Source organism: Magnolia sinica, chromosome 11 (genome assembly GCF_029962835.1).
Source record: "Magnolia sinica isolate HGM2019 chromosome 11, MsV1, whole genome shotgun sequence".
Lineage (NCBI taxonomy): Eukaryota > Viridiplantae > Streptophyta > Magnoliopsida > Magnoliales > Magnoliaceae > Magnolia > Magnolia sinica.
Window position 1 is genome coordinate 5259699 of NC_080583.1, and position 15171 is coordinate 5274869.

Below are 15171 nucleotides of genomic sequence, written 5' to 3' on the forward strand. Positions count from 1 at the left end.
CAATAGCATCCCAAGTAAACCACGCATAGAAATTGGTATGCCTCTTCTCTTTGGTGAATAAAATTCAGTAAGACCCAGGATAATTTTAATATTTGTGATTTTGAAGGAGAAAAAAAAGATATGGGTTCAGTAAGGATTCCTTCATTGAAATTCTGTTTTCTGTATAAGATGACTTCATTAATTATATGGCGATTAATTATCTTTGATTCCTAGCGTAATAGTTAGTATGACTTTAAGTTCCTTACAAGGAAATCCTGTTGATTAGCTTGCAAGAACAGGCTTTGTCTAATTCTCCTGATTACCAATAGAAGCATATATGATTCTGGTGATTTATTGCTTGCATATGCCAGTGTTTTCAAGTGCATTATCATTCCTCACATGTAACTTTAAAGAAACCAGGTCGAATCTGACTGGTTTAGGTAATTTGAGTAACCTTGTATTTTTGTATCTGTACGGCACCCAAGTTTCTGGTTCAATTCCACCAGAAATAGGGAATCTAGTTAATCTCAATGAGCTTGACTTGTCCGCTAACCTTCTAATAGGTTCTATCCCTTCCTCTTTAGGAAACTTGTCCATGCTCACTGTTCTTCATATGTTTGAAAATCAATTCTCTGTTTAATCTCGAAAGGCTTGAGTTGTCCATTAACTATCTAGATGGTTCCATCCCTTGTGAGAATTAGCTCTGACTTGTCCAAAGATTGGATGCTAGAAGCTGTCCGATCGGACCAATGTTGGACACTCAGATTGGCTCAAAGTACTTGTTAGAGTCAACCTACATCTAGATTTAGAGGTGTGGAGAAGCCTTGTGCTGCTCTCCATAAGTAACAATTTGCCACGCTGGCAGATGTCCAGCATGCACATGAGTTGCCTTGTACATGCATGTGTTGACCAAAACCCATAGTACCAAAAGGCAAGAAAGAAAAAAGATAAAGATCTTTTGCTTTCTTTGCTTTTACCTTTTTTCAAATTTTTGTATTGAAACATGAATCTATTGCTCATGAATCGATTTGAATATTAAGGTTTCCTTGTATGTAGCTTTTAGTGGATAATTTTAAATAGTCAATATTTTGATGGTCTTTTCTTGTCTGTATCCTTTTAAATCCTTCACTCTCTTACTCAATTTGTACCACATTCTGATTTTGCAGAGAGGAAATGATGTTCCGCATTCACCAATGACTTATGCATATTTAGTTGTGGAGATTGAAGGTGCTAAATTGTTTATCGATAATTATATTAATTGGCAGGTAGAGATTTCCGAACTAAATGAGGAACTGAACTGACTTCAGAATCAGGCAAGATTTATGGCATTTTCTTTCGTATGTACAGAATTAGGCTTTTATTGTTGTTGTTGTTGTTGTCTCTAGCAATATCAATGCCTTTTTGTGTTTTTCAAATGACTGAAGCAAGGGTACTTTTTAATTAGAATTTTTGATATGGACATACACACAAAAGTACTAGGCATCAAACTGGTGTCATGAACATGAATTCTATGTTTTTTTACAATCTGATGGTTATATATGGCATTGAAAGATTATTTATTTATTTATTATTATTATTATTATTATTTTGAATTTGGATAAGATGACTATCAGGTGTAACAGATTCAAAAAAACAACAAATCCCATCAGTCATAACCTCTTGATTAAACTGATTGTTCACAATTCAGCTCACTTGGGCATCCAAATGCAGCGTGCATGCCTTCACAAGATCAGTAACATTGTTTTCTAATATGTGCCACCAAAAAATTTGGATATGTGCTGCTTTGCAGTTCTCTTTGTCATTGAATTGTTTTTACTCCATGTTTCATATTTACTTGATATGGATTTATTGACAGTTTCCAGTTATGATTATTGTATTTTTCAAAACTACGATACTAATTCCCTACTTTTTTTAAAAAAAATTACTCACGCACACACACCCCCACAACACTCACACTAGTGGAATTTCACCACCTATGGATACTCGAACCCTTGATCGGGTGTTGAAACTCCTGAGAGTCTACCACTCGCACTAATTCCCTACTTGAACAATTAGGATTACCTTCACTTCAACCATCCAGCATTATAGCATGGCAACAGTTATTGGACTGTGTCTGCGAGTTAAGCTGATGCGCTGTTTCCCTCCACATTTCAAGGTCAGTTACTGCACCTAATCCTATCTTGACAAGGCTAAGATTTCATCATCTACTGCAAGGTTGAACTTGGAAGAAGCCCGTTTATACTGTCACTTTCTTTTTGAGGAATAACATATATGTGGTTTAATCAGTCATCAATTAATCCATGTTATAATGTTTTTTGTCAAAGGTATTCTGTTTTTCCATTTGCATCTAAATGTGAATTCTTTTCTTACTTTCTTTATCATTTTGTCATTTTTTCAGTTACCGTTTCAATTTCTAAAAAAATCATCTTTTAGTTGATGGTTCGTAATTACCTTGAATTAGCACCATTTATCCTGTCAAGATTTGTTATTCCTTTTGTCATGCTCAATGTATTTAGACTCAAACTGTAAGCAATCTCTACTAATAGAAAATCACATACACACAACATAGAAGTTCTTGTGTCATAAAGATGGGATATTTGGATGTATGCGTAGGTGGGTCTTCTTAATGTGGACGGTTACTACAACTCCCTTCTTACTTTCATCAAAAAGTTGTGGACGATGGATTCATCAAGCCCAATCAGCACCACATAATCGTGTCCACACCAAACGCCAAAGAGTTGGTGCAGAAACTAGAGGTCGTGGTGCCCTCCTTTCTATTCATCTAAAAGGCATGTTTGGGTCTCCTTTGTATTTTGCATAATGACTTAAATACTCTTTACATCTTACACATGGATTATGGCTATTTTTAGATACCAAAGGCATCAACAAATACCCGAAAGTTCAGAAGGAGATGCAGGCCTTGTTGGCCACATTCACCTTGATAAGGTGTGTTTGCCCTGCATAAAATTTGGTTTAGTTTCTTTCTTGAGATAACTTATTTTCAGAAACAATGACACTATAAATTATGGTACATGTGGAACTCATTATTAATTTAATCAGGATATTAGCTTCTGCCAGATAATTTCATTTAAATTCTGCTGTACTGATTTTGAAGAACATCCAAACTGGCCCTTGTTTGACTACAAACAACACAGTTTGAATAAATCATCAATTATCCCATGGTTGATACATGTGCCATAGAAATTGCATGCGCAGAGGGAGTATGTAGAGCTAGCATATTTATTTCTATATTGGCCTTTTCTTGTTTAACAGCAACCTTATATATATAGTGTAAGCATATGGACACTGCAAAAACTTTCTTCTTCTTTTTTCCTTGTTGGTGCAGGTCAGGTGCATCATGCAAGGTTTTTTTTTTAATTTTTAATTTTTTATAATTCTTAGTAATGTTTCAAGGTATTGTCCAATCCATGCGGTTTTCTCACTGGCTCTTTGGGTCTCACCAAATAAATGGACTGATTAAGAGTGATCATTCCTACATTTACTTTCGTAAGAACAATTGAATGTGTTTAGGGACTTTCTGCAGATCGATCTGATTTTTTCACAGTAAATCTTTAATGTGTTCTGTACTTAATGGATAGTTTACATCCAACTGTAATTAATTACCTGATGCTACTAGGTGAGCATTGGAGCAGTTCTCTACTTTATTATACTTTTTAAATATGTGGGCAATCAAATTATTGACTTACATGGTTCTCATGCATGAATCATGATCATCATCACTATAACCTTGTCCCATCTGTTTGATGTTGGCTTTCTGACAATTATCATGGTTGGTGGTCAAAAGTTTGACAACAAGCAAACCAGTGCTACATGAGATCAGCACTTTTGTGTGGACTGGGGACAGGCTGGTGCAATTGCTACAAGCTGAGTTTTCAATTGCCTTTTTATAGATATCATTATGAATGGGTTTCATGTTTACACTACAAGAAACCTACATATCAGCGGCACACTATCACAGGCGGCCATAACAAACCACCAGTGTACATGTAAAATCAACGGCGTTTGGTGTGTAGTACCCACCTGTTGGAAGTTGAATTCATGGATAGAGAGTCTAAGCAATGTCATAAAAAATGTCGCTTGTGTAACAGTGGGATGAAGGTAGGTTCTTGAGATTTTTATTTATTTTTATTTTTTTTTGTACACACGACACACAACCCCACACACTCATGCCATAGTAGGCTTTCACCACCTATGGATACTCGAACCCTTGACCAGGTGTTGAAACTCCCTGGAGTCTACCACCCGAGCAAGAGCAAGGATCTTGAGTTGCATGCTATGATGCTTATGATGCATTTTTAGTGATCGGGCTGAAATTGCATATGGTGACAGTGGGATGAAGACAGGTTCTTGAGTTGCATGCTATGATTCTTATGATGCAGTTTTATCCTTAAAGAAAAAGGGAAGAAAAATCTGTCCACATATTTATAAAAAAAAAATCCATAGCTATTCTCCTCCATCTGCTAGTTACAGATAGTTATTGGTTCCTTTTATTTTATTTCAAATTTGTTTTTTGGTTATTTTATTTTGTTTTGTAAACTTTTGTCTCTGCATTGGTGACTGAAGGTGGAGCATTTGGGGTGAAACGTGGTAGCCCAGAGGGGGGCTTTGCTGCTTCATATGGACTTCATTCGGTATGACTGTTTTTGGAGGAAATATTTATGGCTGAAAATTTAATTTTAGATAGTGTAACTCAAATTATGAGTGTACATAATATTTTATTAGCTGACCTCTATGCATGGCAGGGTGCTGCTAACAAAGGTCCTCTATATGGCATGGGTTCTGGTTCTTGGGGTGCATTCGAGAAGTCTCGCCTCGGGCATCACTGAAATCTGTTGCTTTTTTTTTTCTCCCAGGAAATATTTTTTGGGGTGCATCTATAAATTTTTTGTCCATTATATAACCTTTCATTCTTAGGTTGCCTGTAAATGGGGCTGGTTGTAAATGATTTATAGGTTGTGTTTGAATGCTAATTTAAGCTCGTAAAGGTCTTCTGATCTAGAAGATTCAGCCTAGTAGAATTTTTAATTGTTTCTTTTGTTTTCTTTTACATTGTAAATGATTTACAGGCGTTTATCACACCTTTTAACTGGCGTTTCTCATAGATTTTAACTGGCGCTTCGTACAGTTATTACCGGCACTTTTAAAGTTTCTATCGGCAGTCACCAGAAGCGTCAGTAAAGGATAATAAGCGCGGGTAAAAGCACCTATATTAGTGGCGGCCATAAAAAATGCCAATAAAAAGGTGCGACCGCCGGTACGCCCCCCTTTACCGGCACGTGTCTGACTGCTGGTAATTCTTATATCGACAGGTTTTGGGACTTTTAGGGGCGGTTTTGGCCGCCAGTAAAGCCTATTGTTCTTGTAGTGTTAATATTGATTTTGAGGGCTAGCTAATGATGGGCTATGACTGAGCTCAAGTTTGATGGATCTTTCCTTTGAGGAACCTACAAATTCTCGTTACATGCCCATTTTACGACTATTACGGGTCATGATTAGGTCTGAATTACAGGAATTACTAGTCTTGACTTCTGCAATTTAATGAATAGACAAAAGGCAATATGCATGACCGAAAATGCCTTCCATCAATATTAGTTTTTACGAAGGACAAAGCTAACATATTTTCTACAGGTGCTTTTTTGGGAGTTAACAATTGTGCCAAGGATTATTGTTCAAGTCGAAAGATGCTCAGATTTTGGCATGTTTAAAGAACTCAGAATGGCTATGTGTGTGTGTGTGTGTGTGTGTATTATAACAAATATACATTTTGTATTATATATGTACCTTATACAATAAGTGGGGTTTGTCCTAGTTCATGTACATTTTGTGCTTTTTAGGTGCATTATACAATACGCGAGAAAGGTAAACCCCATTTCTTTTTCTTTTTTTGGCCCACTTGAATTGATGTACATTTTGTGTTGTTTAAGTGCATTATACGATAGGTGAGGCATGTTTCTTTTTTGTGGGTCTTCAAGAATTCATGTACAGTAATTTTGAAAAATGATAAAATTATATATTGAAATTTCACATATGGATGCAATGGAATACCGTTTACATATTAAAATTTCACTTTCGAGATGTGATAACGATAAAAAAAGTTGAAGTCATGCAAGTGACAAGTTTGGATATGGTTGAAGCCTCTTGAGGCTCTTCAATTGAGTCTTTGCTTACTTTTGATGATTTACAAACACAACATACTTGTATAATAAATATCACATCTCCAAGCTTAGGTGTTGAATTGTAATTGATACAGGTTGAGGCTAATGTTTGTTAAGATGCTAGTATGGAATGGTTCTTAGCAAAATGGTAAGCTAAATAGTCTGGTCCATCCTGGTAGTTGAAGATGCTAAGCTAAATAGTCGGGTCCATCCTGATAGTTGAAGATGCAAGTAACCACAGTAAGGTACAAGTTTTTGAAAAATTATGGAATGAACTTTATTGTTTAGTAACCACAGTGAAATCACTCTACACTTACACAACCATATCATATCCTCAAATGCAATCTCATCATATAGTCGATCAACTGTATCACATTTTCAAGTGGATCCACCACACCATACTGTCACACAACCATATCATATCTTCAAGTGCAACCTCATCACACAGTCCATAAAGTGTTTCACATTCTCAAGCGGAACCACATCACACTATCGCACAACTATATCATATGCATCCTCAAGTGCAAACTCATCATATAGTCCATTAACTGTATCATAATCCCAAGTGGAATCACATCACACTATCGTCTTAACCATATCATGTGCTCACGTGCAACCTAATCACATAGTCCATCAACCATATCATATCATCAAGTGTAACCACATCACATTATCATACAACCATATCATATCCTCAAGTGCAAACTCATCACGCTGTCCATCAATCGTATCACATTCTCAAGTGGATATATACCTCATCACACTATCACATTACCATACCACATTCTCAAGTGCAACTCCATCACATTGTCCATCAACCATATCACATTCCTAAGTGGACACATCACACTCACACAACCACATATCATATCCTCAAGTGTAACCTCATCACATAGTCCTTCTATTTCTTTCATTCTCAAGTGTAACCTGATGGACTATGTGATTAGGTTGCACTTAAGCACATGATATGATTGAGACGATAGTGTGATGTGATTACACTTGAGATTATGATATAGTTGATGGACTATATGATGAGGTTATACTTAAGGATGCGTATGATATGATTGTGTGATAGTCTAATGTGGTTCCACTTGAGAATGTGATACGGTTGATGGACTGTGATAATTGCATTTGAGGATATGATATAGTTGTGTGACAGTGTGATGTGATTCCACTTGAAAATGTGATACGGTTGATGGATTATGTGATAATGTTGCGCTTGAGGATGTGATATGGTAGTGTGATAGTGCGATGATGTTACAGTTGAGAATGTGATCTAGTTGATGGACTATGTGATGATGTTGCATTTGAGGATGTGTTATGATTGTCACTACAAGAAAAATAGGAATTACCGGCGGCCAAAACCGCCCTTAAAAGTCCAAAAACCGCCGGTATAAGAATTACCGACGGTCGGGCGGCTGCCGCAAAACCGGGGCGTGCTGTATCATTTAGCGGCGTTCGTCCATTTTTAGTGGCGTGTTAGCCGCCCACCGCTAAAAATTTGCATTCACCGGCGCTTGTTATCATTCACCGGCGACTCTACTGACTGCCGGTAGAAACTGTAAAAGCGCCAGTAGAAACTATAAAAGCGCCGGTAAAAACTTAAAAACCGCCAGTAAAATATATGAGAAACGCAGGTAAATTTTGCAACAAACGCCGCTAAAAAGCTATAACAAATGTGAATGAGAGATTTAAAACGCCGATAAAATCTGTTTAAAACACCATTAAATCATTTACAATGTAAAAGAAAAAATAGTAGAAACAATTAAAAATTCTGCTAGGCTGAATCTTCTAAATCAAAAGACCTTTACAGGCTTAAATTAGCATTTAAACACAACCTGTAAATCATTTACAGCCAGCCTCATTTACAGGGGGCCTGAGAATAAAAGGTTACATAATGGACATAAAATTTACAAATTGAGCTACAAGGAAAAGCAAAAGGAAATAAAAAAATCAACGGACTTCAACGACACCCAAGGCGAGACTTCTCAAATGCACCCCAAAAACCAGAACTCATGCCATATAGAGGACCTTTGTCAGCACCACCCTGCCATGCATAGAGGTCAAGTAATAAAACAGTATGTACACTCATAATCTGAATTACACAATCTAAAATTAAATTTTCAGTCATAAATATTTTCTGCAAAAACAACCATACTGAATGAAGTCCATATCCATCCCCATATGAATCAGCAAAGCCCCCGTCTGTTACCAATGCTCCACCTTCAGTTACTAATGCAAAGACAAAAGTTTACAAAACAAAATAAAATAACCAAAAACCAAATTTGATATAAAATAAAAGGAACCAATAAATACCTGTAACTAGCAGATGGAGGAGAATAGCTATGGATTTTTTTTTATATAAATATGTGGACAGATTTTTCTTCCCTTTTTCTTCAAGGATAAAACTGCATCATAAGCATCATAGCATGCAACTCAATATGAGCCTTTTTACAGAAGCATTAACTAGCATGCAACTCAATATGGATGGACTTGAATTCAGCACAAGGAAAGCCATATAGTGGCTTGTACCTGATGAGCAGCTTTGATCATGCATCCATGTAAGCATTGTGGACCCCTAAGCCTACACTCTATATAGTTACTTCCACTTTGAATAAGCATCTTATAACCAAAGATAAATACATAATACAAGTCAAACATTATGAAAACCCTTCGTTATATTAAAGCAATGAAGATTGGTAAGAAAAATAATAATAAGCCAAGGGTGTGGGGCCCTTGCTTTTGGTGATCCTTACATGGAATGGACTTGCCTGATTTTTGGACCGTGGCATCAAGAAGTGGGGAACCACCTGATGGAAAGCTTGGATATTGCACACCTTCTAGCCAGGCCTGTGTTGGATTGTAAGAGAGCTGGGTTGCACACGCTCGAGGCTTTCCGATCTCAATGCATCTATGTAAGCATTCGACATAAGGATAATTGGTGGTTGAGGTCCATTTCTTGGCTCAAGCAATTATGGACAAGCCAAGCACACATGATTGTATATTTTGATGATCTGAAACATCCCTCTGATGGATCCTTATGTATCTGGACAGACTGAAAATTACTTTGGCAATTGCATTTTTATCATAGGAATGGTATCCCTCAAACAGGGCTAAAAGCAAAAATGGTTAAAGTTCATCAAATCTATAAGGTGTAAAAACACATAATGATGAAAGGAAAGTTTAAATGGTCAAACCAGCTCTACTTTTATCCAAAGGGGCATCAATGGTATAGTCTTCAACCATACATCCATGTGTGCCCATTCATCGATAGAGAAAGATGGTCCCACAAGTGAGATCCACACAAAACGTTCTTTATTGAGGTAATTCATCCAACAGTTGGTATGCATGATGTACAACATGTATTATACATTGTTCTATCTGGAGGATTACAGAGTACTATTTCGATTTTCAGTTTGTACAAGTGAGCTCATTGGTCAGTGACCGAAAATGTCACTAGCAAGATTTGGTATAACAGACAAATTACCAACAAACAAAAAGGCAAAAAGGACAAAATAAATTTGGACCATGCACGTGTGCCAACTCTACACATGTGAATGACCATGGATGCAGGTCCAAGAGTAGCATTCCTTCAGATGAAGTTGTCTAACACCCCTAGTGAAGTACTCCCAAGTACAAAACCTACTACAAGCACATGCATACACTCATAAAGGTAAAGGATTTATAGAACTTCACCTGATCCACATCAAGAGATTTGTCAAAACCCCTTACAAATAAATAAATTATTGCTTTGTATCTGTTCTTACGCTAACGCTTTTAGGTCTCTACAAGTAGACAATGGCTAAAGCACTAGCTGGACTTAAACTTCACTGATGATTCCTTGTTTCCTCCTGCTTCCCTGTCAGTTTCAGGCTGCATTTTCAAAACAATAGGTTTATGATGCATCTAATATCCAATATACTTCTAACCAGTTGGAGTATCCAGCTTTGTGTGATGCCTAGAACTAAAAAGAAATAGGGAAAAAGAGAGAAAAAGAAAGAGAAGGAAAAGAAAAGATTCACACAACCTGATGCATTGGAACCTTGTAATTCAATTCATCTGGAGCTACTTCAAACTTCTAATGTCTCACTCAGTTTCAACATAAGGAGCATTTAACAAAGTTTTCAACAAATCAAGAGAATTTGGTGAATTTCAAATAATGGAGGTGGGTTGGCAATATTATAACACTAGTGGGTGCCTTTGTATTTTGAAATGACAGGAGAAGGAAGAAATCAGCAGACCTGTCATTATAGCAATGGGCGATACTAGAAGAGTTGCGACTTCCACAAAGCATCACATGGGTCTTTCTAAAATAAATTGAATGCAGACCTGTTGTTTCATAAAAATCAGCATATATTGCATAATCCAACGTGCAAATGGATAAGAATGACATTTCAGTATGGCTGTAAATGAGCTGGCTAGGCCCTACAGGTTCCTGCACCCAGAGTGTGGCTAAATGGGCATGGGCATGGGTTTGGGTAAGTTTTTTAGCCTGGTTATTAAATGCACCAGGTGTTGTTACACCCCTGCCCATGCTCGAATCTGGACCGAACTGGATTATGTATCTATGAGAATTCTTATGTGATACTTCCTGTACAATGTATTAAAATACTATAATTTTAATAACATGTTATGCCTGACCTTGGTTCATGCAGTGTTTTCGTAATCTTTTCCATATGGATATGTAAAAATATCACACTAAAAAAAATCAGCAATTGATATTTATACTCACCCTGTTTGGTAGGCAGCTTTTTTTTCTACTTTCGGAAATAGAATAGTACAACTCTATAGTCTTCAAAGCTTGGGCTAGCTTTGAGGACTTTTTACTGGGATTTGGCAATATGAAGCCTGGTCCCTTGACAGCCTATCCAATAGATCACCACCAGGCCATTCCTTATAGCCCATAGTGAGTTCACATGGCTCCAGCCTGGCTCATTGACAATATTTCTAGGGATGTCAAGAGACCAGACCTATTCAAAATTTTGATTTCACATGGCTCCAGCCTGGCTCATTGACAGCCCCAACCATTTCTAGCTCTTTCTTAAAAGTTAAAACTGGAGGTTGCTTCGGAATTAACCAAGCAGTATGGTTTTCTTAGCTTTAACTTTTCAGAAAGCAAGGATCTTACAGTAGTTTTCGAAGAATGCAGCGGTTATTCATAAAATATTTTGGCCGTCTGGTTGTTGCCTGAAATGAGTTCATCTCATTTTTAATTAACTGTAAATTTTTTATTTTTTATTAGACATATGGTGCTCTAATACATAGTGAGTTCACGTTAGCAATAATTCTGTATTAAAGTTCCTAATCTCTAAAATATAATTACTGTTAATGAAATGCGATGAAATCATTTTTAGGCACGTAGCAAACAGGGTTGAAACTGTTAACAGAATCCATGGCCATAGATCAATCGACTTAACAGCCACCAATCTCAAATTTTCAGATTTTGGATTTCATTAAACTACACAATAGTCCATTTCAAAAGCTTCAGGATTGATTCTTTTGAGTTCATGTTTGAATGCAATGAAACCATGATGACAGAACTTAATAAACGTAATCAACAAAGAATCACCTAAAAAGTATTCTAAGTGCTTCCCACCTTCACATAACCTGAAATATACAACAAATGAATCATGAGGATTCCAAACTACCATCTTTAATTTACCCAATTCATTTATCAGATCTCAAATACCCACACAAAAAATCTGATGTGCCCGAATGATGGGCATGTGCCTATGTACAAATTTCTACAGTTCAATCAAGCTGAAATGTATAATGTGAATGGTGGAGATTGATTAAAATCTACAATGAAATACCAAGGAGCTCTTATTTTTCACTACATCAATGAAGTTTAAAGCATAACCTATCATCCATAACTAACTGTCCTGACTGGGAATAGAAATAACCTGCCATTGGAAGCATAAAAACCTCAAAAGTTTTTATGGATGGCGTCATAAAAGGTTCCTACTTACCTTGGCTGTCCAACATTTGCCTTCGCCATTGTGGATGGCGTCAATCAATGCAATGTAGTTCCAGTTCTTGATGACATTGTATGGGCCATCATGGATCTCAACTTCAATAGTGTAGCCTTATCCAAATCTTCTTCGCAGAATACAATTGCAATTAGAAAAGGAAAAAAAAAAAGAAAAGAGGCAGAGTTAGTGAGTTGTTTGGGAAAGCAGATATTTTCACAGATGTAGTTGGCTGATGAGATACCATAGATTGAGGGATCTATTAAGGTAGAGGTAGTGAGCTGTTAGGGAAAGCAGAGATTTTCATTTGCAATTATATATATAATCAATTGCTTAGATTCAAGCTTCAGGGTTAGTTTTCAGGTTTGTTTCTAAATTCTTTTACAGCTTATCGATGTCGTGTGCTTGTTGCTTCCATGAGGCCATATAGGGTGGTGATTGAATTACATAGCTGTTTGGATTGGTGGAATGATCATAGAGTGACTCAAGGTGACACCAAGTAATGATCATAGAGAACTAAGCAGCATTTTCAATTGCTTCAATGCATTTCAACACAGTAGCCTTGTTCGACATTTCTCCCACACACTCCAAACTCAATAAGCTTCAACTCAAACTTGCCCAATTTCACCCAAAGAAAAAAAGAAAAAAGACCAAAATGATCAAATATAAGGTGGGATACATATGTATCAGAAAATGAACAGTCATGTTAGATGCAGATATACTGTAATCAGAATGCTCTCCAACCAAAAAAGTAAGAGCCACTAATAGCTTAACAACCATTTTCCATTTTCACACCAATACTCCCTGGTCAGTCACTAATCTTTGTTTGAATTTCTTTTTCTTTATTTATTTACATCACCACCATCATCATCCTAGCCTCATCCCACCACAGAAATAACAGGAAAATAGATGAAATACCCCAAGCTTATGAACTCCGTAATGTTGACATCAGGTGCAAGAACAAGCTATCATGAGGTGGGTCCAATTGCACAGTTGCTCTAGCCTAAAATCAGGCTGGTCAGCTCATCACTTAAAAACACCGCACATTTTATATCTACACTGGCGTTTCGTTGGGGCCGCCAATGAGAGTGCGCTCAAGTGCAACGTAATCATATAATCCATCAATCATATCATATCCTCAAGTGTAACCACATCACATTGTCATACAATCATATCATATCCTCAGATGCAAACTCATCACGTTGTCCATCAATTATATCACATTCTCAAGTGGATATATACCTCATCACACTATCATACTACCATACCACATCCTTAAGTATGACTCTATCATGTTGTCCATCAACCGTATCACATTCTCACAGCAAAGCCAGAAAGTTGATTTTAGCTCAATCGGTGAGTTTTAAACCAATTGCAAACTTTCTTCACGAACATTGAACTCTACAAGACATTATTTCAAAGGGAAACAACAATAGCAAGAAGGACTATACCTCTACAAATTTCAATTTGAAATCGAGGCTTCCGAAATGTTGCGCAGGCTCATACTCATCTTGAAGGTATTCCAATATCTGGGCATAGTTTGCATCGTGCCAAGCAATTTCAGATTTGAACGATGAGAGTAGACAAGCATGAAATGCATCCAATTATGTGCTAGCTTATAATTCTAATTCGATATTTTTGGAAGTCAATTCAGAAAACTGGTATTTTGATTTTGCAGTCCAAGTGAACTGTCAGAAGAAATTTGCTAGGTTGGTAATGTAATAGGTCAATTTTGGACTCAAGAGGCTAGGCCAATTGAAAGGACTTGGTTGAGCTGCAAGTAGATCAATGAGTTCTCAAGATTTTATATTACTTTGAGCATACACTTCTTGCAAAAAGAAATTATGTTAAGGACTCTCACTCTACACCAATTTACTCTAATAATTGTCCAAAAAAGAAAATTAATATAAATGGCCATCTTTTCATCAATGTGTGTGCGGCCATCATTCCACTGTAGATCAATTGTACCTCTAATTTATAATACAATGAAGGCTTGAAATTTTGAGACACTTTTTATAACCTCCAGTGGTTGATCAGAAGTAACAGGAATGACATTTTTTTCTTTTTAATAACCTACAAAAGAAAAGAGAAGAAGCCTATATGCATCATACCATCATAGACCAGCAGTCCATGTCTGGTATGAGCATCTTCAAGTAATTCCAAGAGTTAAATCCTTCTATAGTTGCATTCCTAGAGAAAATAACTGAAGCAAAAATTGTGAAAGCTCACCACTTCATTTGCACATTCTCTAAAAAGAACAGTAATATGATAGAAAAGCCCACAATTAATTAAAAACCAAGACAAAGTTCTCCATATGACCAGGCCTGGAGCATCCAATACCACAATGGTTGAAATTCTTAGAAAAATGGGAAAGGAAGCAGGAGTGGCATCTTGAGCAGAAAGTTCCTATAGCTAAGCTCATATCACTTCACAGGTTGTGCTTAAGACTAAAAAGTGGGCATAGAATCCCTAAAAATTCATCAATTAGCACCCACATTCGGTTTATACCATTGAAAACTAACCTTCCACTTTAATCTTGCCAACTACTTTCTTTGCCGCTCTATATATTCACTCATATCCAATCGTATCATGGCTGCCTCCTACAACAATGTCAGCAAAAAAATGAAATTAGCTAGTTGCCACTTCATGCATTGCCTGAACAGCTCTAATTTCTTGCCAATATTCATTTGGCGACTTTGAAAGTAGAAAATATTAAAAGTTACTAAATAGATAAAAAGTAGCGACATGCCAACTAATATGTGGATAGGGCTAAAGGAGGCTTGATGTCAAGTGGCATTGGTTTGCTGGATGTCAAACTTTTGTCCCCAGTCCACATAAAAGTGCTAATCTCATGTGGCACTGGTTTGCTAGTTGTCAAACTTTTGCCAACCAACCATGATAATTGTCAGAAAGCCAACATCAAATAGATGGGACAAGGTTATGGTGATGATGATCATGATGCAACCAAATGTACCTTTGGCCATTTGATGCAACCAAACGCTATAACGGAGACTTTTACCAGCAAAAAATAAATAAATAAAAAAGAA

General features: G+C 36.7%; 1 long non-coding RNA gene across 9 annotated transcripts; it reads right to left on the bottom strand.

The window, feature by feature from the left end:
* Positions 1–7927: 7927 nt before the first annotated feature.
* On the bottom strand, positions 7928–11745 carry LOC131218631 (uncharacterized). Of its 9 annotated transcripts, none has more exons than XR_009157790.1 (4): positions 11725–11745; positions 8912–9066; positions 8472–8777; positions 7928–8378 (listed from the first exon to the last, which is right to left on the bottom strand). It is a non-coding gene; the product is annotated as an uncharacterized LOC131218631 (long non-coding RNA). The 9 variants fall into 9 exon arrangements; XR_009157794.1 differs by lacking the exon at positions 11725–11745 and having other exon boundaries at positions 8472–8563; positions 8688–8777; positions 8993–9629; XR_009157793.1 differs by lacking the exon at positions 11725–11745 and having other exon boundaries at positions 8472–8563; positions 8688–8777; positions 8912–9629.
* Positions 11746–15171: the final 3426 nt, after the last annotated feature.